Raw genomic sequence first — 25,106 nt, forward strand, 5'->3', positions numbered from 1 at the left:
TTCTCGCCACTTTTTCCTATTTTCCTCCACTTCTCTCTTAACCTCGTTATCCCACCATGCCGTACCTTTCTTCTTTGTTGATACTCTTGCCACACCACGCACCGCTTTAGCTTTCCTCCCTTGGCAACTCCTTCCTTGCATCTTCCTCGCCCATTCATGCCCGATATTACATATTTCACACTCTCCCACTCCTCTACTTCACAGCCTTCCATCTTTGTTTCACACAATGACATCACGGCATATCTAATTCTCATGAACATATTCACCACTTCCACCCTCCTGTTTTCCTCATTCAACACTCACTTTCCACATGGCTATGCGATTCTGCCCATTTGGTTGGGGTCCTGGGCAGGCATTGGGACCTCCGAGGCTCTCCGAAACATTTGCCATGATTTCAGTGATTTTAGACAGGGGAATCTGGAGGACACTTAACCCAGCTAAAACCCCGGTTATGTGGTTACCACTCAGTGTAGTTAATGGTTTCCTTGATACAGTAAGCCATTTGGCTTGTCACTCAGTGTAGTGACAATAAGGCATCCTTACTATGAGTGAGTGGATGACGTTCGCAGCCAACTACCAAAGATGTGGTGTGTGGAAGGAAGAGAAGACGGAAGGGGGTGCAAGGAACAGCGTGGTGGACTGAAGAGTTGAGACAGGCTGTGGCACAAAAGAAGAAAGCATACAATGAATGGATGAGAAATAGGGGCGTGGAAGAAGTTGAGAGGCGGAAGAGAGAGTTATATGTAGAAAGAAAGAGAGAGGTGAAAAGATTGGTAAGAGAGATTAAGAAGAGAGTGGATGAGGAATTCGGAAGGAATTTGAGTGTAAAGTGGAGGGACTGTAAGAAAATGTTCTTGAAAGAAGTGAAACGAGTAAGCCAGGGGGTAAGTGAAGTTAGCAGGGGAGTGAAAGATAAAAATGGTAGATTACTAGTGGAGAAGGGAGAAAAAGTGAGCAGATGGAGAGAACACTTTAAGGAATTGTTGAACAAAGAGGATGGAAGTAATGCGAATATAAGTGGCTGGGGAATGGCTGGGAGAAGGAGGGAGGTGAGAAGGCAGGGAGAAATCAGTAGGAAAGAAGTTATGGAAGCAATGAAGAAAGTTAAATCGGGGAAAGCCCCAGGAATTGATGGAGTGTGTGGTGAAATGCTGAAGCATGGGGGAGAGATAGTAGTAGAATGGATGTGGAAGATGTGCAGATTGGCCTGGGAGGAAGGTAGAGTCTCGGAGGATTGGAAGTCAGGTATAATTATTCCCTTGTACAAAGGAAAAGGGGAAAAAGAAGTGTGTGGTAATCATAGGGGCATTTGTCTTCTTAGTATAATAGGAAAAGTGTATGATAGAATACTTATTGACAGAGTTAGAGAAAGAACAGAGAAAGTAGTTGGAGAAGAACAGGAGGCTTTAGGAAGGGAAGAGGTTGTGTAGATCAGATATTCATTCTTAGATCTTTAGTGGAAAAGTTTCTAGAGAAGGGAAAGAAGTTGTATGCGGCTTTCATGGATTTGGAGAAAGCATATGACAGGGTGGATAGACAAGGATTGTGGAAAGTGTTAAGAATATATGGAGTAGATGGGAAGTTGTTGAATGCTGTGAAGAGTATGTACGATGGTGCGAAGGCTGCAGTACGTGTGGATGGTGAACTAAGTGAATTTTTCTCTTTGAAAGTTGGGTTGAAACATGGATATGTCTCCATGGTTGTTCAATCTGTACATGGATGGGGTAATAAAAGAGGTACAAGGTAGGGTAGTGGATGTTGGAGTGGCCCTGGTGAGAGAGGATAGTGTTTGGAAACTCCCTGTACTGTTGTTTTGCAGATGATACTGTGTTGTTGAGTGAAGACGAAGGGAAGCTGCAAGGCTTGGTGGATGAGTTTGGGAGAGTGTGTAAGAAACGGAATCTATAGGTGAATGTAGGGAAAAGTAAAGTGATGGTCTTTGAGAGAGGTGAAGTCAGTGAATGTACAGCGAGGTTGGATGGTGAGGAATTGAAAAATGGGAGTACGTTTAAGTACTTGGGTAGTGTGATGAGTAAGGATCGAGGTTTGGAGGGTGAAGTGCTTGAAAAGGTACAGCAGGGAAGAAAGGATGCTGGTTCTTTGAAAGCAGTGATAAGAAACAGGGAAGTGAGCATGGAAGTGAAAAAGTTACTACATGACAGTATTGTGATACCAACTCTAACGTATGGAAATGAAGCTTGGACGTTGTTGGAAGGACACAAGTCAAGAGTGAGAGCAGTGGAAATGAGTTATTTAAGAGGAGCCTGTGGAGTCACATGGAGAGACAGGCTGACGAACGAGGATATAAAGGAGCGTTATGGTGTGGATGTGATAGGAAGCGTTATGAGGAACACACTGAGGTGGTTTGGTCATGTGCAGAGGATGGAGGGTGAAAGACTGACGATGAGAGTGTATGTGAGTGAGGTGGAGGGGGGAAGGGGGAGGAGGAGGCCGAGGATGAGATGGAGGGATGGGGTGGAGAGGTATATGAGAGATGGGGGTGTGAGTTGGGAGCAGGCCAGTGAAATGGCGGGGGACAGGGCGACTTGGAGGCGATTTGTTTGTGGCCACCCCAAACGGGATTGAGGAGTCTGGCAATATATATATATATATATATATATATATATATATATATATATATATATATATATATATATATATATATTCTATACAGAGAGAGAGACAGAGGAGGAGGGGTTGGGATGAAGTCTGGCTGACATGCATGCATGCATGCAGCCAGGCAGGCAGGGACACACTAACGAACGCACGCGCACGGAGAGGTTTAGCGTCCTTCACCTCTCTCCGAAAGGTGGGACCTAATGGCAAACAAGAGGTTTAAGGAACTGTCTTTAGATTTTGACTTTTATATCTCTTACAGTTGTAATCAAGGTCTTTATATATATTTACTTTTTTGAGAAGACATTGCCTTTCCCACCAATGCGATTTCAACAGTTTTTTTTTTTTTTTTTTTTTGTATACCCACCTACCTACCAAACGTCCTACCTACCTACCTGCCTTCCTACCTACCTATCTACTTACCCACCTGCTTGGCTTTCTGCCTACGTGCCTGCTTGACATGAGCCTGCATGATGTCAATGAGTGAAAATGGAATATAATCAAGCTGCCGGCGTCGTGTTTTAAGGAACGATCGATTACTCAATGAGCGTTTGCCTGTTTGTCATGCTGTTTGTCCATTTGTATTTGCATCTTGCATTTTCTTTTCCTTTGTTCTATATGTCTCAATACACGGTGATGAAATAGGTAATCCATCGACAGGCTGGAAGGTTGTCGATATCGCCTATGAAATCTGGAAATAAGAAAAAGAACTCGATAGAAGCCTCTTGAGGCTCAGTAAGTTCATATTTCTATTTCTTTTCATCATTCATTGCCAACGGCCACACCACGTTGAGAGCACCGCTTCTCGTCCGATCAGCGAAGTTAAGCAACGTTGGGTCTGGTTAGTACTTGGATGGGTGACCGCCTGGGAACACCAGATGCTGTTGGCATAATGTTTTTACTTTTTTTTTCTTTTTCTTTTTCTCCTGCCTCAAACTATGATCCGTACACTCAGAAGAACAGGCGGCTGCGAATCCTGGGAATTTCCTTTCTTTAGCGACAATATCTCATCTGACGTGCTCAAGGGGTCACCTCCATAACTCTTGAAGGTAAATCCCACTAGTCGAAGCTATTTCTGCCCTGCAATGCACCACAAGCAAGCTTTACTGATGCACCTAGAAAAGACACTGTCACGTCGGTGAGGCATCACACACAATGCATATGAATACATGTGTGTTAGATGGAATATTTCCAAATGAACAGGTTATCCCTTGAATCTGTCGCTCTCACGACCGTTTTCTCTCTTTTCCAAGCTCCAGCCATGACCCTCAACGGGATAAGCGCTGCACCACCCGCCACAACAACACACCAACCCAGGCAGGCAGGCAGGACGCTACCTTGCCCTCATCACCAAGTGTCTTGTAGCGTTTCCAACAACACCGACCACCCGAGGAACCCCTTCACATAGGCCCCATCGTAGCTACCAACTCGTATAAATCACTAATGCTTCTCCTCGTGGTAGTAGTAGTAGGTGGATTAGACTGTAGCACCAGTCGAGCAGGGCAGTACTCCCGAGGTGGATGGAAAGCTGATGACAAGGAGTGCTGGAGCTCCCGTTTCATCAGCCCTCAGGACTAGTTCCTGACCATCCCCCTTTGCTGAGCTTTTTCAGTGTCTCAGTTACACAGAGAGTAGGCCAGCATGCTCTCCAGTACAATTTCTCTAACTATCTTCACCAAACTACATGCACAGTACACACTACACTTCCTATTCTAAATTAACAAAAATGGCGTCAATTCACCCAGCCTCGGAGTCCCCAGGGGGGGGGACCATAAATGCCCCCACCATCTGCCCCTCTCCCGGTGACGACTCGAGGTGCCTGGAACCACTGTCTGACTCTCTTCTTCTTCATTTCTGCAACATTCGCGGCCTTTCATCTAACTTTTACTCTGTTGAGCACCACCTCTCCTCCTCTAAACCTCACCTTCTTTTTCTAACGGAGACTCAGCTGTCTGAGGCAACTGACAACAAACCCTTTCTGTATCCTCCTACTTTCTCTATACTCATTTCAAAGCCAAAGGTGGCTGTTGTGTATACATACGCAACGACTTATCTTGCTCTCGTGTTCCTGAACTTGATTCTTCTGAACTCTCCACACTCTGGCTTCGGCTTTCCTGTCATTCTCTGACTAAATATATCTGTGCTGTTTACTTATCCCCTAATTCTACCGACTATCAAAAATTCTTCGACTATCTTACTTCTACGATGGAACACATTCTGTCCATTTCTCCTTTCTCTGAAATCTCCATTCTTGGAGATTTCAATGTTCACCACCACCTTTGGCTCTCCTCTCCTTTCACGGATCCACCTGGTGAACAAGCCTACATCTTTTCTATCCTTAATGACCTAGAGCAGCTTGTACAGCACCCTACCCGTATCCCTGACCGCCTTGGAGAGAGCTCCAACATACTTGACCTCTTCCTCACAACTAATCCTTCTGCTTACTCTGTTAATCTTTTCTCTCCGTTGGGCTCCTCCGATCACAACCTTATTACCTTAACCTGTCCTATCACTCCGTACGGCCTGTGGACCCTCCAGGAATGTCGTCTGTGGCATTTTGGAGCCGCGGACTGGGAGGCCCTCAGGCAGTACTTCTTTGATTTTCCCTGGAATGATTATTGCTTCCATGGCCGTGAGCCATCTGAGTGTGCCTTGCGCATTACAGAGGTTATTCTCTCGGGCATGGAAGCATACATTCCTTTCTCATATCCTTTGACTAACGCAAGAAAGCCTTGGTTTAATCACGCTTGTTCTAATGCTGTCCGCAACAAGGAGAAGGCCTACAAAAGGTACCGGAGCCAACCCACCCCTGAATCACATTGTCTTTACGTTTCTGCCCGGAATCGTGCTAAGTCTGTTCTTCGCTCTACTAAAAATAATTTCATCCCTACTAAATGCTCTCAACTCTCCAACTCGAATTCTTCCCGCTCCTTCTGGCACCTTGCCAAAAATCTTTCTAACAACTTTACCTCATCATCCTTCCCTCCTCTTTTCTACTCTGATGGTTCTGTAGCTATTTCTTCTACTGATAAAGCAGATCTCTTCGCACAGACTTTCTCCTCCAATTCCACCTTAGACGATTCCGGTGCTATTCCTCCAACACTTCCCCCCTCTGACTTCCTCATGGCTGATATTAAAATTTCTTCAGTTGATGTATTTTCTGCCATCACTGGCCTCAGTACTAACAAGGCATATGGGCCTGATGGGGTCCCTCCTGTTGTTCTCAAGAACTGTGCTTCTGTGCTTACACCCTGCCTAGGTAAACTCTTTCGCCTTTGTCTGTCAACTTGTACCTTTTCCTTCTTGCTGGAAGTTTGCTCTCATTCAGCCAGTCCCTAAGAAGGGTGACCACTCCCAACCCTCCAACTATCGTCCAATTGCTTTAACGTCCTGTATTTCAAAAGTTTTTGAGTCTATTCTTAATAGAAAAATTTTAAGGCATCTTTCCTATCACAACCTTCTTTCTGATCGTCAGTATGGGTTCCGTCAGGGACGCTCCACTGGCGATCTTCTCACCTACCTTTCAGACTCCTGGTCATCCTCCTTTCGGGACTTTGGCGAAAGCTTTGCCATTGCACTTGACATCTCAAAGGCTTTCGATCGAGTCTGGCATAAATCTTTAATTTCCAAACTGCCCTCCTACGGTTTCTATCCTTCTATCTGTGCCTTCATCGCTAGTTTCCTTTCTGGTCGTTCTATAGCCGCTGTTGTAGACGGCCATCGTTCTTCTCCTAGATCTATCAACAGTGGTGTTCCTCAGGGCTCTGTCCTATCACCAACTCTCTTCCTTTTATTCATCAATGATCTTCTAAGCTGTACATCTAACCCTATCCACTCATACGCTGATGACTCCACCCTTCACCTTTCCATTCGGTTCCCGCAACGCCCATCTCAACAGTTACTTCAACAAACAAGGGATGAGGCTATGGCACACCTAATGTCTAACTTGGCTCGTATCTCTGACTGGGGTAAAAATAATATGGTTGTTTTTAATGCATCTAAGACTCAGTTCTTACACCTATCAACCCGACAAAATCTTCCACAGGTATACCCACTAATGTTTAATAATATTCAGCTTAATCCTGCATCATCCTTGAACATGCTTGGGGTTTCATTTACTCGGGACTTATCTTGGAAAAATCATATTATATCTCTTGTAAAATCTGCTTCCAAGAGATTGGGTGTGCTAAGCCGACTCCGCTCTTTCTTTACCCCTGTGCAATTCTTGACTCTATACAGGGGTTTTATCCGCCCCTGTGTTACAACTCTCATGTGTGGGGAGGCTCCCCACATACAGCTCTTCTCAATAGGGTGGAGTCAAAGGCTTTTCGTCTCATTAACTCTCCTCCTCTTACTGACTCCCTTCAACCTCTGTCTCTTCGCCGCTCTGTTCCATCTTTATCTCTTTTCTATCGCTACTTTAATGGTCACTGCTCCTCTGAACTGTCTGCTTGCATTCCTCCACCTCTACGACGGGCGCGTAGCACCCGTCTGGCAGCAAACTCTCATCCCTTTTCTGTCCATCTCTCTAATGCAAGAGTTAACCGTTACTCCCAGTCTTTCATTTATGCAACAGGTCAGCTCTGGAACTGTCTCCCTCTGTCTGTATTTCCTGCTGCCTATGATCTCCAGTCTTTCAAACGCAGTGTGTCCAGGCATCTCAAAATGATCGAATCTTGAATTTGGCTCTCTATTGTATTTTGTTTTTCTCTTGGAGGGAACTGTTACTGCGGGCTCATGGCCTTTGGTTCCTTCTTCCTCGCATAAAAAAAAAAAGTAGTAGTAGTTGTAGTAGTGGTAGTAGTAGTGTTTGTTCTGATAGATGTAGTAGTTGTTGTGGCAGTACTACCATCATCAAAATGTTTCATATAACGATAAGAAATAATTGTAACAATAAAAATTCGAAGTAACAACGAAATTAACAATGGGAACAATAATTCCAAGAATAATAATATTTATAATAACAGTAACCAGATGTAGGGGAGCAATACTATTCTCGGCTGTAGTGTTATCAGTATTAGTTGTTGTTTTTATTATTGTCTGAAGTGCTCTTTTTTGGGGGTATAAAATCCTCCATGGTCGTCACCCCGCGGATAATACATCAACATAGCATTCAGCAACTTTGTCCAGTCCCTCCATGGCTAAAGGCAAGCCATCATCTATGCTTTCATTCATCCATCAACCTACCAACCCGCTCAGGATGTACGTTACGAGGCTTATGTGCAGTTGGCAGGGGGAATATCAATCGACCACTGCACCCTCACTGATGTAAGTACCTACTTACTTGCAGCTAAACATAAATACATGCACAGACACAAACCAGCAGACATCTCATGCCACATCATACACACATACATAAATGCGCGCATACATTCAGAAAGACTATAGACATGGTGATGTAAGGCAATCCCTAAGTTTATTCTTTCTTATGAAGCGGATGTTGTTCGTAAAGGAGCCGATGGAGGTGAAGAGGATTTTAACGGAAGTGTTGACTTTCTCTCTGACTTCTTGGGAAGCAGCACAGCCTGGATGTTAGGTAGGTCACCTGCCTGGATGATGATGACGCCGGACAAGAGCTTGTTCACCTCGTCGTCATTACGGATGACCATCTGCATGTAACGGCGACTGACATGAGTCTTCTTGCTGTGACGGGCAGCGTTGCCAACCATCTCAAGCGCTTCAGCCACAAGGTGCTCCATGACTGCAGCCAAATAGACAGGAGAACCAGCATCCACACGCTCAGAATAATTATCTTTGTGAAGGATATGGAACTGGAGCCCAGCCTTGCTAGATCGAGACTCCCCTTCACCTTGCTACCCTTGCCACGTCCGGACATCGTGTCGTCTGAGTAGGACCTTCAGTAGGAGACTAATGGGTCGCCGCAACACAAAACAAATGAAAAAGTATGGAAAAAGGGGAGGGGAGGAAGGACGGAACGCAGGCATGGAGATTTGACTAGTAGGAGAGAAAGAAATCTAGATAAAGAGAAAGTGTCACGGTTTAAGCCAATATGCATGTGTTTATTGTTGGGAAGCGGGGAGGGGTAGAGGTCGCTGTCATGCAAACGTCATTGTTTGCTGGTTGTATGGGTTGCATGGAGGAGTGTAAATGTAGCCAATACGTGCAAAGACAGCGTGAAGGGTGTGATGGTGAGTATGTTCGTCAACGGCAGTATGTCGTTGATGATGGTGTGGGGGTAACTCAGTGTCACCCTAAGTCTGAGCAGCAGGCATGACGTGTCGAGGCATAGGTGACAAAGGTCTGGCCAAGGTAGGCGCCAAGCGCGACCACAAGGTGCTTCATGACAACATCTAGGGCATCATGAAGTCTGCCGTCCGTCGTCTTGATCGTCGTGCGGAGTGAAGCGTATCTCTGTCCTCATCTACGAGGATACCCACGCTCTTCTGAAGGTGTTCTTCGAGAAGGTGATTCGCAACGCTGTCACCTTCACTGACCACGCCAAGCGGAAGACTGTGACCGAGAGGGACGTGGTTTACGCCCTGAAGAGGCAAGGGCGAACCATGTACGACTTCGACGGTTAGGCGAGTGTATAACTGCGTTGCCTTGCATTGCCCTATCCAACCTTGCCATGGCAAAGCGCACAACCCCCGGGCCTCTCTTAGAGGGCCACACTGAATTTCTGTGAAAGAGAACGAATGAAGACATGGTATAGGTCAATGCACGCATTCGGCGGCTTACTTGACCTATATGTCAATGCCACGGAAATCAAAATAAGAGTAAGGGACTCGAGAGGCGCCAAGTTTAAGACTGATCGTTTGGTATAATATGGAGAGGTCGGTTGAGCGGCAGACAGACAGATAGGTGGGTGGATGGATATTTATGAGTACAGATAGATAGAGAGATACCAAGGCAGATAGGTGGCCCGCTAGGAAATTATAACCCGATAAATAGATCGAACGACTAATTGACTTAAAGACAGGAAGGTAGATAGACAGAGTGATTACTAAATACATACCCAGGTATATAGATAGTTGTGCAGAAGGAAATCATGACTCGACATAGATCGCAAAGCTAATTGCTTGGTAGGCAGCTATGTTGACTCGACTGCTAGAAAGTTAGATACCTAGACAGATTGCTATTTGCATAGAATGTTTCAGAAGAAAGGCGGATAGGAGGACGGATCGCTAGATATATGGATGGATAATGACATGGGTGGGTCGGTAAATAGATCCTTCGATATCACACAGGAAATTCATAGGAACAAGCATGCCACAGAACACCAGTGCCATACATAACATAACCAAACGGTCGCTTACCTAATCAAGTCTAAACTGGCCCACTCTGACATAACCTAACCACTCATAGCCTCACCTTACGTAAGGTAACCCAAATTAAACCTTACCTCACAAAACCAAACCATACCAATCCTAACCTAAACGAACCAGACCAAAGCAAACCTAACTAAACCTTCCCAAACCTCACCTCATCTCACCTCGCCAAATCTAAACAACCAAAACCTGGCTTAAACTCACCTTACCAAAGCAAAAGTAACCTAGTCTAGCCACACCAAACCAAACAAAGCCTCGCCTCACCAAAGCAAACCTAACTTCACCTAACGGAACTAATCTAAACCCAACCTCACTTAACACAGAGACACAATAAAAACTAGCCTTATCAAACAAAACAAAACCTAAACTAATCCAACCTATTCTTACCTGGCCTTATCAAACCTCACCAAACGTAACCAAAACCTTAAATCCCCTCAATTCACCAAACCAAATCTCACCTAACCTAATTATCCGTAAGTAGCCAGACATCATCCCACTAAAACTAAAGGCTTCTCGTTACCTAACCAGTATTAACATGACCGACAACAAGCCCAAACTCAGAGAAAGGAAGCAAGACTCTTCAGAATAACGTTAGACCACATAGAAGCCCAAAGAAAAGTATCCCAGTCTGACTACATATACGCAAACCCTGCCAAAATAGCACGCAAATCGAGGCGAACTTAATTATATATTTCTTACACAAAGGACGCACGAATGTATGTATGTATTTATGTACGTATGTTTGACTGTAAGCATCTGCGTACATATGATTTTATGCATGTATATATATATATATATATATATATATATATATATATATATATATATATATATATATATATATATATATATATATATATATATATATATATATATATATATCTGTATAGATAAATAGATATAGATAGATAGATAGATAGATAAATCTTTCTGTCTATCTACCTATCTATCTATCTATCTATATATATATTGAACATCTTTGGAGTCATCACACAACCTTGTCTCACGCTCACACCGATCGTGAACCATTCGCTTATATGCCCATTTACCCATACATATGATTCACTACAATCATAAAAACTCTTGATGGCATCTACCAGCATACCATCTACACCGTACATGCGGAAAACCTTCCACTTCTCTGTCTACTTTCTTTTATGCTTTTTCCAGATGCATGAATGCCATAAACACCTTAGAGTCCATCTCACAAGCCTTCTCCACTATCTGTCTTACTGTAAATATTTGATCCACAAGTCTTCTGCCTTCCCTAAAGCCACCACATCTATCACTCACTTGGACTTCTGATATCTCTTTTACCTTCTCTAGAATAATTCTTCAATATACCTTCCTTTCCATAATGAATAAACTTATTCTACAATAATTATTGCACTCACTTGGTTCATGTTTATTTTTGTACAGTAGAATCACGGCCTTCTTCCACTGCTGGTAATGCTTCACCCATCCATGCCATCTTACATACCTCCTGCAAGCACTTCCTTCCGCTCACTCCACCACACTTAATCATCTCTGCATACACTTCATCAACCCCAGCTGCTTCCCCATTTTTCAGCCGCTTCACAGCGTTCTTTACCTGTGCGAGTGTCACATTTCTTGGCATCGCATTCCTTCTCTGCACACCCACAAAACCAATCATGTTTACAGCTATTCTGCTCTCTTTATTTCATTCACCAGGCTTTCAAAATATTCTTTCCATCTGACCCTTACTTCATCCTCACCGGTTAATAATCTATCACCTGTATCCTTAACACCTTCATATTTCTTTTGGCTCTCACTTCTACATTTCCGCACCTCTTTCCAGAACCACTTCCTATTTAAAGAATAGTTTGCATTCAATTTTGCTTCCTAGATCATTTACCTGATTCTTTTCCTCTTCACTAGTCTCTATACTTGCTTCCTGCTCTCAGTATATTCAGTTCTTACTTCAGTTGAATCCCTGTCCTGTAACCATTCTCGCCACTTTTTCCTATTTTCCTCCACTTCTCTCTTAACCTCGTTATCCCACCATGCCGTACCTTTCTTCTTTGTTGATACTCTTGCCACACCACGCACCGCTTTAGCATTCCTCCCTTGGCAACTCCTTCCTTGCATCTTCCTCGCCGATTCATGCTCGATATTACATATTTCACACTCTCCCACTCCTCTACTTCACAGCCTTCCATCTTTGTTTCACACAATGACATCACGGCATATCTAATTCTCATGAACATATTCACCACTTCCACCCTCCTGTTTTCCTCATTCAACACTCTCACTTTCCACATGGCTATGCGATTCTGCCCATTTGGTTGGGGTCCTGGGCAGGCATTGGGACCTCCGAGGCTCTCCGAAACATTTGCCATGATTTCAGTGATTTTAGACAGGGGAATCTGGAGGACACTTAACCCAGCTAAAACCCCGGTTATGTGGTTACCACTCAGTGTAGTTAATGGTTTCCTTGATACAGTAAGCCATTTGGCTTGTCACTCAGTGTAGTGACAATAAGGCATCCTTACTATGAGTGAGTGGATGACGTTCGCAGCCAACTACCAAAGATGTGGTGTGTGGAAGGAAGAGAAGACGGAAGGGGTGCAAGGAACAGCGTGGTGGACTGAAGAGTTGAGACAGGCTGTGGCACAAAAGAAGAAAGCATACAATGAATGGATGAGAAATAGGGGCGTGGAAGAAGTTGAGAGGCGGAAGAGAGAGTTATATGTAGAAAGAAAGAGAGAGGTGAAAAGATTAGTAAGAGAGATTAAGAAGAGAGTGGATGAGGAATTCGGAAGGAATTTGAGTGTAAAGTGGAGGGACTGTAAGAAAATGTTCTGGAAAGAGGTGAAACGAGTAAGACAGGGGGGAAGTGAAGTTAGCAGGGGAGTGAAAGATAAAAATGGTAGATTACTAGTGGAGAAGGGAGAAAAAGTGAGCAGATGGAGAGAACACTTTAAGGAATTGTTGAACAAAGAGGATGGAAGTAATGCGAATATAAGTGGCTGGGGAATGGCTGGGAGAAGGAGGGAGGTGAGAAGGCAGGAAGAAATCAGTAGGAAAGAAGTTATGGAAGCAATGAAGAAAGTTAAATCGGGGAAAGCCCCAGGAATTGATGGAGTGTGTGGTGAAATGCTGAAGCATGGGGGAGAGATAGTAGTAGAATGGATGTGGAAGATGTGCAGATTGGCCTGGGAGGAAGGTAGAGTCTCGGAGGATTGGAAGTCAGGTATAATTATTCCCTTGTACAAAGGAAAAGGGGAAAAAGAAGTGTGTGGTAATCATAGGGGCATTTGTCTTCTTAGTATAATAGGAAAAGTGTATGATAGAATACTTATTGACAGAGTTAGAGAAAGAACAGAGAAAGTAGTTGGAGAAGAACAGGGAGGCTTTAGGAAGGGAAGAGGTTGTGTAGATCAGATATTCATTCTTAGATCTTTAGTGGAAAAGTTTCTAGAGAAGGGAAAGAAGTTGTATGCGGCTTTCATGGATTTGGAGAAAGCATATGACAGGGTGGATAGACAAGGATTGTGGAAAGTGTTAAGAATATATGGAGTAGATGGGAAGTTGTTGAATGCTGTGAAGAGTATGTACGATGGTGCGAAGGCTGCAGTACGTGTGGATGGTGAACTAAGTGAATTTTTCTCTTTGAAAGTTGGGTTGAAACATGGATATGTCTCCATGGTTGTTCAATCTGTACATGGATGGGGTAATAAAAGAGGTACAAGGTAGGGTAGTGGATGTTGGAGTGGCCCTGGTGAGAGAGGATAGTGTTTGGAAACTCCCTGTACTGTTGTTTTGCAGATGATACTGTGTTGTTGAGTGAAGACGAAGGGAAGCTGCAAGGCTTGGTGGATGAGTTTGGGAGAGTGTGTAAGAAACGGAATCTATAGGTGAATGTAGGGAAAAGTAAAGTGATGGTCTTTGAGAGAGGTGAAGTCAGTGAATGTACAGCGAGGTTGGATGGTGAGGAATTGAAAAATGGGAGTACGTTTAAGTACTTGGGTAGTGTGATGAGTAAGGATCGAGGTTTGGAGGGTGAAGTGCTTGAAAAGGTACAGCAGGGAAGAAAGGATGCTGGTTCTTTGAAAGCAGTGATAAGAAACAGGGAAGTGAGCATGGAAGTGAAAAAGTTACTACATGACAGTATTGTGATACCAACTCTAACGTATGGAAATGAAGCTTGGACGTTGTTGGAAGGACACAAGTCAAGAGTGAGAGCAGTGGAAATGAGTTATTTAAGAGGAGCCTGTGGAGTCACATGGAGAGACAGGCTGACGAACGAGGATATAAAGGAGCGTTATGGTGTGGATGTGATAGGAAGCGTTATGAGGAACACACTGAGGTGGTTTGGTCATGTGCAGAGGATGGAGGGTGAAAGACTGACGATGAGAGTGTATGTGAGTGAGGTGGAGGGGGGAAGGGGGAGGGGGAGGCCGAGGATGAGATGGAGGGATGGGGTGGAGAGGTATATGAGAGATGGGGGTGTGAGTTGGGAGCAGGCCAGTGAAATGGCGGGGGACAGGGCGACTTGGAGGCGATTTGTTTGTGGCCACCCCAAACGGGATTGAGGAGTCTGGCAATATATATATATATATATATATATATATATATATATATATATATATATATATATATATATATATATATATATATATATTCTATACAGAGAGAGAGACAGAGGAGGAGGGGTTGGGATGAAGTCTGGCTGACATGCATGCATGCATGCAGCCAGGCAGGCAGGGACACACTAACGAACGCACGCGCACGGAGAGGTTTAGCGTCCTTCACCTCTCTCCGAAAGGTGGGACCTAATGGCAAACAAGAGGTTTAAGGAACTGTCTTTAGATTTTGACTTTTATATCTCTTACAGTTGTAATCAAGGTCTTTATATATATTTACTTTTTTGAGAAGACATTGCCTTTCCCACCAATGCGATTTCAACAGTTTTTTTTTTTTTTTTGTATACCCACCTACCTACCAAACGTCCTACCTACCTACCTGCCTTCCTACCTACCTATCTACTTACCCACCTGCTTGGCTTTCTGCCTACGTGCCTGCTTGACATGAGCCTGCATGATGTCAATGAGTGAAAATGGAATATAATCAAGCTGCCGGCGTCGTGTTTTAAGGAACGATCGATTACTCAATGAGCGTTTGCCTGTTTGTCATGCTGTTTGTCCATTTGTATTTGCATCTTGCATTTTCTTTTCCTTTGTTCTATATGTCTCAATACACGGTGATGAAATAGGTAATCCATCGACAGGCTGGAAGGTTGTCGATATCGCCTATGAAATCTGGAAATAAGAAAAAGAACTCGATAGAAGCCTCTTGAGGCTCAGTAAGTTCATATTTCTATTTCTTTTCATCATTCATTGCCAACGGCCACACCACGTTGAGAGCACCGCTTCTCGTCCGATCAGCGAAGTTAAGCAACGTTGGGTCTGGTTAGTACTTGGATGGGTGACCGCCTGGGAACACCAGATGCTGTTGGCATAATCTTTTTACTTTTTTTTTCTTTTTCTTTTTCTCCTGCCTCAAACTATGATCCGTACACTCAGAAGAACAGGCGGCTGCGAATCCTGGGAATTTCCTTTCTTTAGCGACAATATCTCATCTGACGTGCTCAAGGGGTCACCTCCATAACTCTTGAAGGTAAATCCCACTAGTCGAAGCTATTTCTGCCCTGCAATGCACCACAAGCAAGCTTTACTGATGCACCTAGAAAAGACACTGTCACGTCGGTGAGGCATCACACACAATGCATATGAATACATGTGTGTTAGATGGAATATTTCCAAATGAACAGGTTATCCCTTGAATCTGTCGCTCTCACGACCGTTTTCTCTCTTTTCCAAGCTCCAGCCATGACCCTCAACGGGATAAGCGCTGCACCACCCGCCACAACAACACACCAACCCAGGCAGGCAGGCAGGACGCTACCTTGCCCTCATCACCAAGTGTCTTGTAGCGTTTCCAACAACACCGACCACCCGAGGAACCCCTTCACATAGGCCCCATCGTAGCTACCAACTCGTATAAATCACTAATGCTTCTCCTCGTGGTAGTAGTAGTAGTAGTAGTAGTTGTAGTAGTGGTAGTAGTAGTGTTTGTTCTGATAGATGTAGTAGTTGTTGTGGCAGTACTACCATCATCAAAATGTTTCATATAACGATAAGAAATAATTGTAACAATAAAAATTCGAAGTAACAACGAAATTAACAATGGGAACAATAATTCCAAGAATAATAATATTTATAATAACAGTAACCAGATGTAGGGGAGCAATACTATTCTCGGCTGTAGTGTTATCAGTATTAGTTGTTGTTTTTATTATTGTCTGAAGTGCTCTTTTTTGGGGGTATAAAATCCTCCATGGTCGTCACCCCGCGGATAATACATCAACATAGCATTCAGCAACTTTGTCCAGTCCCTCCATGGCTAAAGGCAAGCCATCATCTATGCTTTCATTCATCCATCAACCTACCAACCCGCTCAGGATGTACGTTACGAGGCTTATGTGCAGTTGGCAGGGGGAATATCAATCGACCACTGCACCCTCACTGATGTAAGTACCTACTTACTTGCAGCTAAACATAAATACATGCACAGACACAAACCAGCAGACATCTCATGCCACATCATACACACATACATAAATGCGCGCATACATTCAGAAAGACTATAGACATGGTGATGTAAGGCAATCCCTAAGTTTATTCTTTCTTATGAAGCGGATGTTGTTCGTAAAGGAGCCGATGGAGGTGAAGAGGATTTTAACGGAAGTGTTGACTTTCTCTCTGACTTCTTGGGAAGCAGCACAGCCTGGATGTTAGGTAGGTCACCTGCCTGGATGATGATGACGCCGGACAAGAGCTTGTTCACCTCGTCGTCATTACGGATGACCATCTGCATGTAACGGCGACTGACATGAGTCTTCTTGCTGTGACGGGCAGCGTTGCCAACCATCTCAAGCGCTTCAGCCACAAGGTGCTCCATGACTGCAGCCAAATAGACAGGAGAACCAGCATCCACACGCTCAGAATAATTATCTTTGTGAAGGATATGGAACTGGAGCCCAGCCTTGCTAGATCGAGACTCCCCTTCACCTTGCTACCCTTGCCACGTCCGGACATCGTGTCGTCTGAGTAGGACCTTCAGTAGGAGACTAATGGGTCGCCGCAACACAAAACAAATGAAAAAGTATGGAAAAAGGGGAGGGGAGGAAGGACGGAACGCAGGCATGGAGATTTGACTAGTAGGAGAGAAAGAAATCTAGATAAAGAGAAAGTGTCACGGTTTAAGCCAATATGCATGTGTTTATTGTTGGGAAGCGGGGAGGGGGGAGGTCGCTGTCATGCAAACGTCATTGTTTGCTGGTTGTATGGGTTGCATGGAGGAGTGTAAATGTAGCCAATACGTGCAAAGACAGCGTGAAGGGTGTGATGGTGAGTATGTTCGTCAACGGCAGTATGTCGTTGATGATGGTGTGGGGGTAACTCAGTGTCACCCTAAGTCTGAGCAGCAGGCATGACGTGTCGAGGCATAGGTGACAAAGGTCTGGCCAAGGTAGGCGCCAAGCGCGACCACAAGGTGCTTCATGACAACATCTAGGGCATCATGAAGTCTGCCGTCCGTCGTCTTGATCGTCGTGCGGAGTGAAGCGTATCTCTGTCCTCATCTACGAGGATACCCACGCTCTTCTGAAGGTGTTCTTCGAGAAGGTGATTCGCAACGCTGTCACCTTCACTGACCACGCCAAGCGGAAGACTGTGACCGAGAGGGACGTGGTTTACGCCCTGAAGAGGCAAGGGCGAACCATGTACGACTTCGACGGTTAGGCGAGTGTATAACTGCGTTGCCTTGCATTGCCCTATCCAACCTTGCCATGGCAAAGCGCACAACCCCCGGGCCTCTCTTAGAGGGCCACACTGAATTTCTGTGAAAGAGAACGAATGAAGACATGGTATAGGTCAATGCACGCATTCGGCGGCTTACTTGACCTATATGTCAATGCCACGGAAATCAAAATAAGAGTAAGGGACTCGAGAGGCGCCAAGTTTAAGACTGATCGTTTGGTATAATATGGAGAGGTCGGTTGAGCGGCAGACAGACAGATAGGTGGGTGGATGGATATTTATGAGTACAGATAGATAGAGAGATACCAAGGCAGATAGGTGGCCCGCTAGGAAATTATAACCCGATAAATAGATCGAACGACTAATTGACTTAAAGACAGGAAGGTAGATAGACAGAGTGATTACTAAATACATACCCAGGTATATAGATAGTTGTGCAGAAGGAAATCATGACTCGACATAGATCGCAAAGCTAATTGCTTGGTAGGCAGCTATGTTGACTCGACTGCTAGAAAGTTAGATACCTAGACAGATTGCTATTTGCATAGAATGTTTCAGAAGAAAGGCGGATAGGAGGACGGATCGCTAGATATATGGATGGATAATGACATGGGTGGGTCGGTAAATAGATCCTTCGATATCACACAGGAAATTCATAGGAACAAGCATGCCACAGAACACCAGTGCCATACATAACATAACCAAACGGTCGCTTACCTAATCAAGTCTAAACTGGCCCACTCTGACATAACCTAACCACTCATAGCCTCACCTTACGTAAGGTAACCCAAATTAAACCTTACCTCACAAAACCAAACCATACCAATCCTAACCTAAACGAACCAGACCAAAGCAAACCTAACTAAACCTTCCCAAACCTCACCTCATCTCACCTCGCCAAATCTAAACAACCAAAACCTGGCTTAAACTCACCTTACCAAAGCAAAAGTAACCTAGTCTAGCCACACCAAACCAAACAAAGCCTCGCCTCACCAAAGCAAACCTAACTTCACCTAACGGAACTAATCTAAACCCAACCTCACTTAACACAGAGACACAATAAAAACTAGCCTTATCAAACAAAACAAAACCTAAACTAATCCAACCTATTCTTACCTGGCCTTATCAAACCTCACCAAACGTAACCAAAACCTTAAATCCCCTCAATTCACCAAACCAAATCTCACCTAACCTAATTATCCGTAAGTAGCCAGACATCATCCCACTAAAACTAAAGGCTTCTCGTTACCTAACCAGTATTAACATGACCGACAACAAGCCCAAACTCAGAGAAAGGAAGCAAGACTCTTCAGAATAACGTTAGACCACATAGAAGCCCAAAGAAAAGTATCCCAGTCTGACTACATATACGCAAACCCTGCCAAAATAGCACGCAAATCGAGGCGAACTTAATTATATATTTCTTACACAATGGACGCACGAATGTATGTATGTATTTATGTACGTATGTTTGACTGTAAGCATCTGCGTACATATGATTTTATGCATGTATGTATATATATATATATATATATATATATATATATATATATATATATATATATATAGATAGATAGATAGATAGATAGATAAATAGATATAGATAGATAGATAGATAGATAGATAGATCTTTCTGTCTATCTACCTATCTATCTATCTATCTATCTATATATATATTGAACATCTTTGGAGTCATCACACAACCTTGTCTCACGCTCACACCGATCGTGAACCATTCGCTTATATGCCCATTTACCCATACATATGATTCACTACAATCATAAAAACTCTTGATGGCATCTACCAGCATACCATCTACACCGTACATGCGGAAAACCTTCCACTTCTCTGTCTACTTTCTTTTATGCTTTTTCCAGATGCATGAATGCCATAAACACCTTAGAGTCCATCTCACAAGCCTTCTCCACTATCTGTCTTACTGTAAATATTTGATCCACAAGTCTTCTGCCTTCCCTAAAGCCACCACATCTATCACTCACTTGGACTTCTGATATCTCTTTTACCTTCTCTAGAATAATTCTTCAATATACCTTCCTTTCCATAATGAATAAACTTATTCTACAATAATTATTGCACTCACTTGGTTCATGTTTATTTTTGTACAGTAGAATCACGGCCTTCTTCCACTGCTGGTAATGCTTCACCCATCCATGCCATCTTACATACCTCCTGCAAGCACTTCCTTCCGCTCACTCCACCACACTTAATCATCTCTGCATACACTTCATCAACCCCAGCTGCTTCCCCATTTTTCAGCCGCTTCACAGCGTTCTTTACCTGTGCGAGTGTCACATTTCTTGGCATCGCATTCCTTCTCTGCACACCCACAAAACCAATCATGTTTACAGCTATTCTGCTCTCTTTATTTCATTCACCAGGCTTTCAAAATATTCTTTCCATCTGACCCTTACTTCATCCTCACCGGTTAATAATCTATCACCTGTATCCTTAACACCTTCATATTTCTTTTGGCTCTCACTTCTACATTTCCGCACCTCTTTCCAGAACCACTTCCTATTTAAAGAATAGTTTGCATTCAATTTTGCTTCCTAGATCATTTACCTGATTCTTTTCCTCTTCACTAGTCTCTATACTTGCTTCCTGCTCTCAGTATATTCAGTTCTTACTTCAGTTGAATCCCTGTCCTGTAACCATTCTCGCCACTTTTTCCTATTTTCCTCCACTTCTCTCTTAACCTCGTTATCCCACCATGCCGTACCTTTCTTCTTTGTTGATACTCTTGCCACACCACGCACCGCTTTAGCATTCCTCCCTTGGCAACTCCTTCCTTGCATCTTCCTCGCCGATTCATGCTCGATATTACATATTTCACACTCTCCCACTCCTCTACTTCACAGCCTTCCATCTTTGTTTCACACAATGACATCACGGCATATCTAATTCTCATGAACATATTCACCACTTCCACCCTCCTGTTTTCCTCATTCAACACTCTCACTTTCCACATGGCTATGCGATTCTGCCCATTTGGTTGGGGTCCTGGGCAGGCATTGGGACCTCCGAGGCTCTCCGAAACATTTGCCATGATTTCAGTGATTTTAGACAGGGGAATCTGGAGGACACTTAACCCAGCTAAAACCCCGGTTATGTGGTTACCACTCAGTGTAGTTAATGGTTTCCTTGATACAGTAAGCCATTTGGCTTGTCACTCAGTGTAGTGACAATAAGGCATCCTTACTATGAGTGAGTGGATGACGTTCGCAGCCAACTACCAAAGATGTGGTGTGTGGAAGGAAGAGAAGACGGAAGGGGGTGCAAGGAACAGCGTGGTGGACTGAAGAGTTGAGACAGGCTGTGGCACAAAAGAAGAAAGCATACAATGAATGGATGAGAAATAGGGGCGTGGAAGAAGTTGAGAGGCGGAAGAGAGAGTTATATGTAGAAAGAAAGAGAGAGGTGAAAAGATTAGTAAGAGAGATTAAGAAGAGAGTGGATGAGGAATTCGGAAGGAATTTGAGTGTAAAGTGGAGGGACTGTAAGAAAATGTTCTGGAAAGAGGTGAAACGAGTAAGACAGGGGGGAAGTGAAGTTAGCAGGGGAGTGAAAGATAAAAATGGTAGATTACTAGTGGAGAAGGGAGAAAAAGTGAGCAGATGGAGAGAACACTTTAAGGAATTGTTGAACAAAGAGGATGGAAGTAATGCGAATATAAGTGGCTGGGGAATGGCTGGGAGAAGGAGGGAGGTGAGAAGGCAGGAAGAAATCAGTAGGAAAGAAGTTATGGAAGCAATGAAGAAAGTTAAATCGGGGAAAGCCCCAGGAATTGATGGAGTGTGTGGTGAAATGCTGAAGCATGGGGGAGAGATAGTAGTAGAATGGATGTGGAAGATGTGCAGATTGGCCTGGGAGGAAGGTAGAGTCTCGGAGGATTGGAAGTCAGGTATAATTATTCCCTTGTACAAAGGAAAAGGGGAAAAAGAAGTGTGTGGTAATCATAGGGGCATTTGTCTTCTTAGTATAATAGGAAAAGTGTATGATAGAATACTTATTGACAGAGTTAGAGAAAGAACAGAGAAAGTAGTTGGAGAAGAACAGGGAGGCTTTAGGAAGGGAAGAGGTTGTGTAGATCAGATATTCATTCTTAGATCTTTAGTGGAAAAGTTTCTAGAGAAGGGAAAGAAGTTGTATGCGGCTTTCATGGATTTGGAGAAAGCATATGACAGGGTGGATAGACAAGGATTGTGGAAAGTGTTAAGAATATATGGAGTAGATGGGAAGTTGTTGAATGCTGTGAAGAGTATGTACGATGGTGCGAAGGCTGCAGTACGTGTGGATGGTGAACTAAGTGAATTTTTCTCTTTGAAAGTTGGGTTGAAACATGGATATGTCTCCATGGTTGTTCAATCTGTACATGGATGGGGTAATAAAAGAGGTACAAGGTAGGGTAGTGGATGTTGGAGTGGCCCTGGTGAGAGAGGATAGTGTTTGGAAACTCCCTGTACTGTTGTTTTGCAGATGATACTGTGTTGTTGAGTGAAGACGAAGGGAAGCTGCAAGGCTTGGTGGATGAGTTTGGGAGAGTGTGTAAGAAACGGAATCTATAGGTGAATGTAGGGAAAAGTAAAGTGATGGTCTTTGAGAGAGGTGAAGTCAGTGAATGTACAGCGAGGTTGGATGGTGAGGAATTGAAAAATGGGAGTACGTTTAAGTACTTGGGTAGTGTGATGAGTAAGGATCGAGGTTTGGAGGGTGAAGTGCTTGAAAAGGTACAGCAGGGAAGAAATGTTGCCCCTATTTCTCATCCATTCATTGTATGCTTTCTTCTTTTGTTCCACAGCCTGTCTCAACTCTTCAGTCCACCACGCTGTTCCTTGCACCCCCCTCCGTCTTCTCTTCCTTCCACACACCACATCTTTGGTAGATGGCTGCGAACGTCATCCACTCACTCATAGTAAGAATCCCTTATTATCACTACACTGAGTGACAAACCAAATGGCTTACTGTATCAAGGAAACCATTAACTACACTGAGTGGTAACCACATAACCGGGGTTTTAGCTGGGTTAAGTGATAAGAAACAGGGAAGAGAGCATGGAAGTGAAAAAGTTACTACATGACAGTATTGTGATACCAACTCTGACGTATGGAAGTGAAGCTTGGACGTTGTTGGAAGGACACAAGTGATAAGAAACAGGGAAGAGAGCATGGAAGTGAAAAAGTTACTACATGACAGTATTGTGATACCAACTCTAACGTATGGAAGTGAAGCTTGGACGTTGTTGGAAGGACACAAGTGATAAGAAACAGGGAAGTGAGCATGGAAGTGAAAAAGTTACTACATGACAGTATTGTGATACCAACTCTAACGTATGGAAATGAAGCTTGGACGTTGTTGGAAGGACACAAGTCAAGAGTGAGAGCAGTGGAAATGAGTTATTTAAGAGGAGCCTGTGGAGTCACATGGAGAGACAGGCTGACGAACGAGGATATAAAGGAGCGTTATGGTGTGGATGTGATAGGAAGCGTTATGAGGAACACACTGAGGTGGTTTGGTCATGTGCAGAGGATGGAGGGTGAAAGACTGACGATGAGAGTGTATGTGAGTGAGGTGGAGGGGGGAAGAGGGAGACGGAGGCCGAGGATGAGATGGAGGGATGGGGTGGAGAGGTATATGAGAGATGGGGGTGTGAGTTGGGAGCAGGCCAGTGAAATGGCGGGGGACAGGGCGACTTGGAGGCGATTTGTTTGTGGCCACCCCAAACGGGATTGAGGAGTCTGGCAATATATATATATATATATATATATATATATATATATATATATATATATTGTTACATAGTCTATGATTTCATCATCCTTTGTGTAATTCTAACGTACAGTATGCTGCATGTTTGATCACGAGTGTGTTCTACCTCACTCCCCCCCTCCTCCCTTATAGCACAGTAAGTCGTTCTTTCTGTTGTTCAGAGCAAGAGTGTCAACTCTTTGTCCCCTCTGGCTTCATTTGCGCGTCCTTTTTACAAGTTGTATCAAACTCTACCGGCCCCTATATAATGAGCTCAGTCTCTGCATTTATTGCCACTTAGATTTACTCCCCATTTTGCTCACATCTCTGTCCTCCCCTGTACAGTTGTTATTATTGTGAGTGCTCAGGAAGTCTCCAACCATCTAGCAGCTGTGTAATTTGAGTATAAGTGTTATTACATTTTTTCCTTGTAATATATAGCATAAGGTGTTGATTCGTAGGCCTAGTAAAGTTTTTGTAATTCATACTGTCAGCCAGTGGTAATACTATTTTGTATCTGTAATAATATATCTTGCATTCACTGAGTATTATCTGGTTTTCTCATTTTATCAGGGCTGACTTAGATAAATTTACTCTTGCTAATTTCGTGTTAATAGAGGCTATTGCAGTTAACCATATATTTAACCTGTTTTTTGCCATTACATTATCCTTATGAGCCCTGAATATTTTGTTGTTAGTTTGAGCATTAAACTTTAACTTGTAATTTTACCTAACTCTTTTGTTTTGAACCTGGAACTTTACGGGACAGTAGTTATTTTTAGTATTCTCACTTAAAGTGTACATTATCTTTCTCTGTTCCGTAACAATATATATATATATATATATATATATATATATATATATATATATATATATTCTATATAGAGAAAGAGACAGGACGCGGGGTTGGGATGAAGTCTGGCAGACATGCATGCATGCAGCCAGGCAGGCAGAGACACACTAACGAATGCACGCGCACGGAGAGGTTTAACGTCCTTCACCTCTCTCCGAAAGGTGGGACCTAATGACAAACAAGAGGTTTAAGGAACTGTCTTTAGATTTTGACTTTTATATCTCTTACAGTTGTAATCAAGGTCTTTATATATATTTACTTTTTTGAGAAGACATTGCCTTTCCCACCAATGCGATTTCAACAGTTTTTTTTTTTTTTTTTTTTGTATACCCACCTACCTACCAAACGTCCTACCTACCTACCTGCCTTCCTACCTACCTATCTACTTACCCACCTGCTTGGCTTTCTGCCTACGTGCCTGCTTGACATGAGCCTGCATGATGTCAATGAGTGAAAATGGAATATAATCAAGCTGCCGGCGTCGTGTTTTAAGGAACGATCGATTACTCAATGAGCGTTTGCCTGTTTGTCATGCTGTTTGTCCATTTGTATTTGCATCTTGCATTTTCTTTTCCTTTGTTCTATATGTCTCAATACACGGTGATGAAATAGGTAATCCATCGACAGGCTGGAAGGTTGTCGATATCGCCTATGAAATCTGGAAATAAGAAAAAGAACTCGATAGAAGCCTCTTGAGGCTCAGTAAGTTCATATTTCTATTTCTTTTCATCATTCATT

The 25,106-nt window shown here is 43.5% G+C and overlaps 2 non-coding genes and 1 pseudogene across 2 annotated transcripts; 2 read left to right on the top strand and 1 right to left on the bottom strand.

The window, feature by feature from the left end:
• Positions 1-3,387: 3,387 nt before the first annotated feature.
• Positions 3,388-3,506, top strand: LOC145409957 (5S ribosomal RNA). Its single transcript, XR_013899184.1, has one exon. It is a non-coding gene; the product is annotated as a 5S ribosomal RNA (ribosomal RNA).
• An 11,761-nt stretch (positions 3,507-15,267) lies between these two features.
• Positions 15,268-15,386, top strand: LOC145409958 (5S ribosomal RNA). The gene has a single exon (XR_013899185.1). It is a non-coding gene; the product is annotated as a 5S ribosomal RNA (ribosomal RNA).
• Positions 15,387-16,616: 1,230 nt separating this feature from the next.
• LOC145409918 (histone H2A-like) lies at positions 16,617-17,026 on the bottom strand (annotated as a pseudogene).
• Between the last annotated feature and the right edge of the window lie 8,080 nt (positions 17,027-25,106).

This window comes from Coenobita brevimanus, chromosome 83 (assembly GCF_032717465.1).
Source record: "Coenobita brevimanus isolate Jiangsu-jjx chromosome 83, ASM3271746v2, whole genome shotgun sequence".
Classification (NCBI taxonomy): domain Eukaryota; kingdom Metazoa; phylum Arthropoda; class Malacostraca; order Decapoda; family Coenobitidae; genus Coenobita; species Coenobita brevimanus.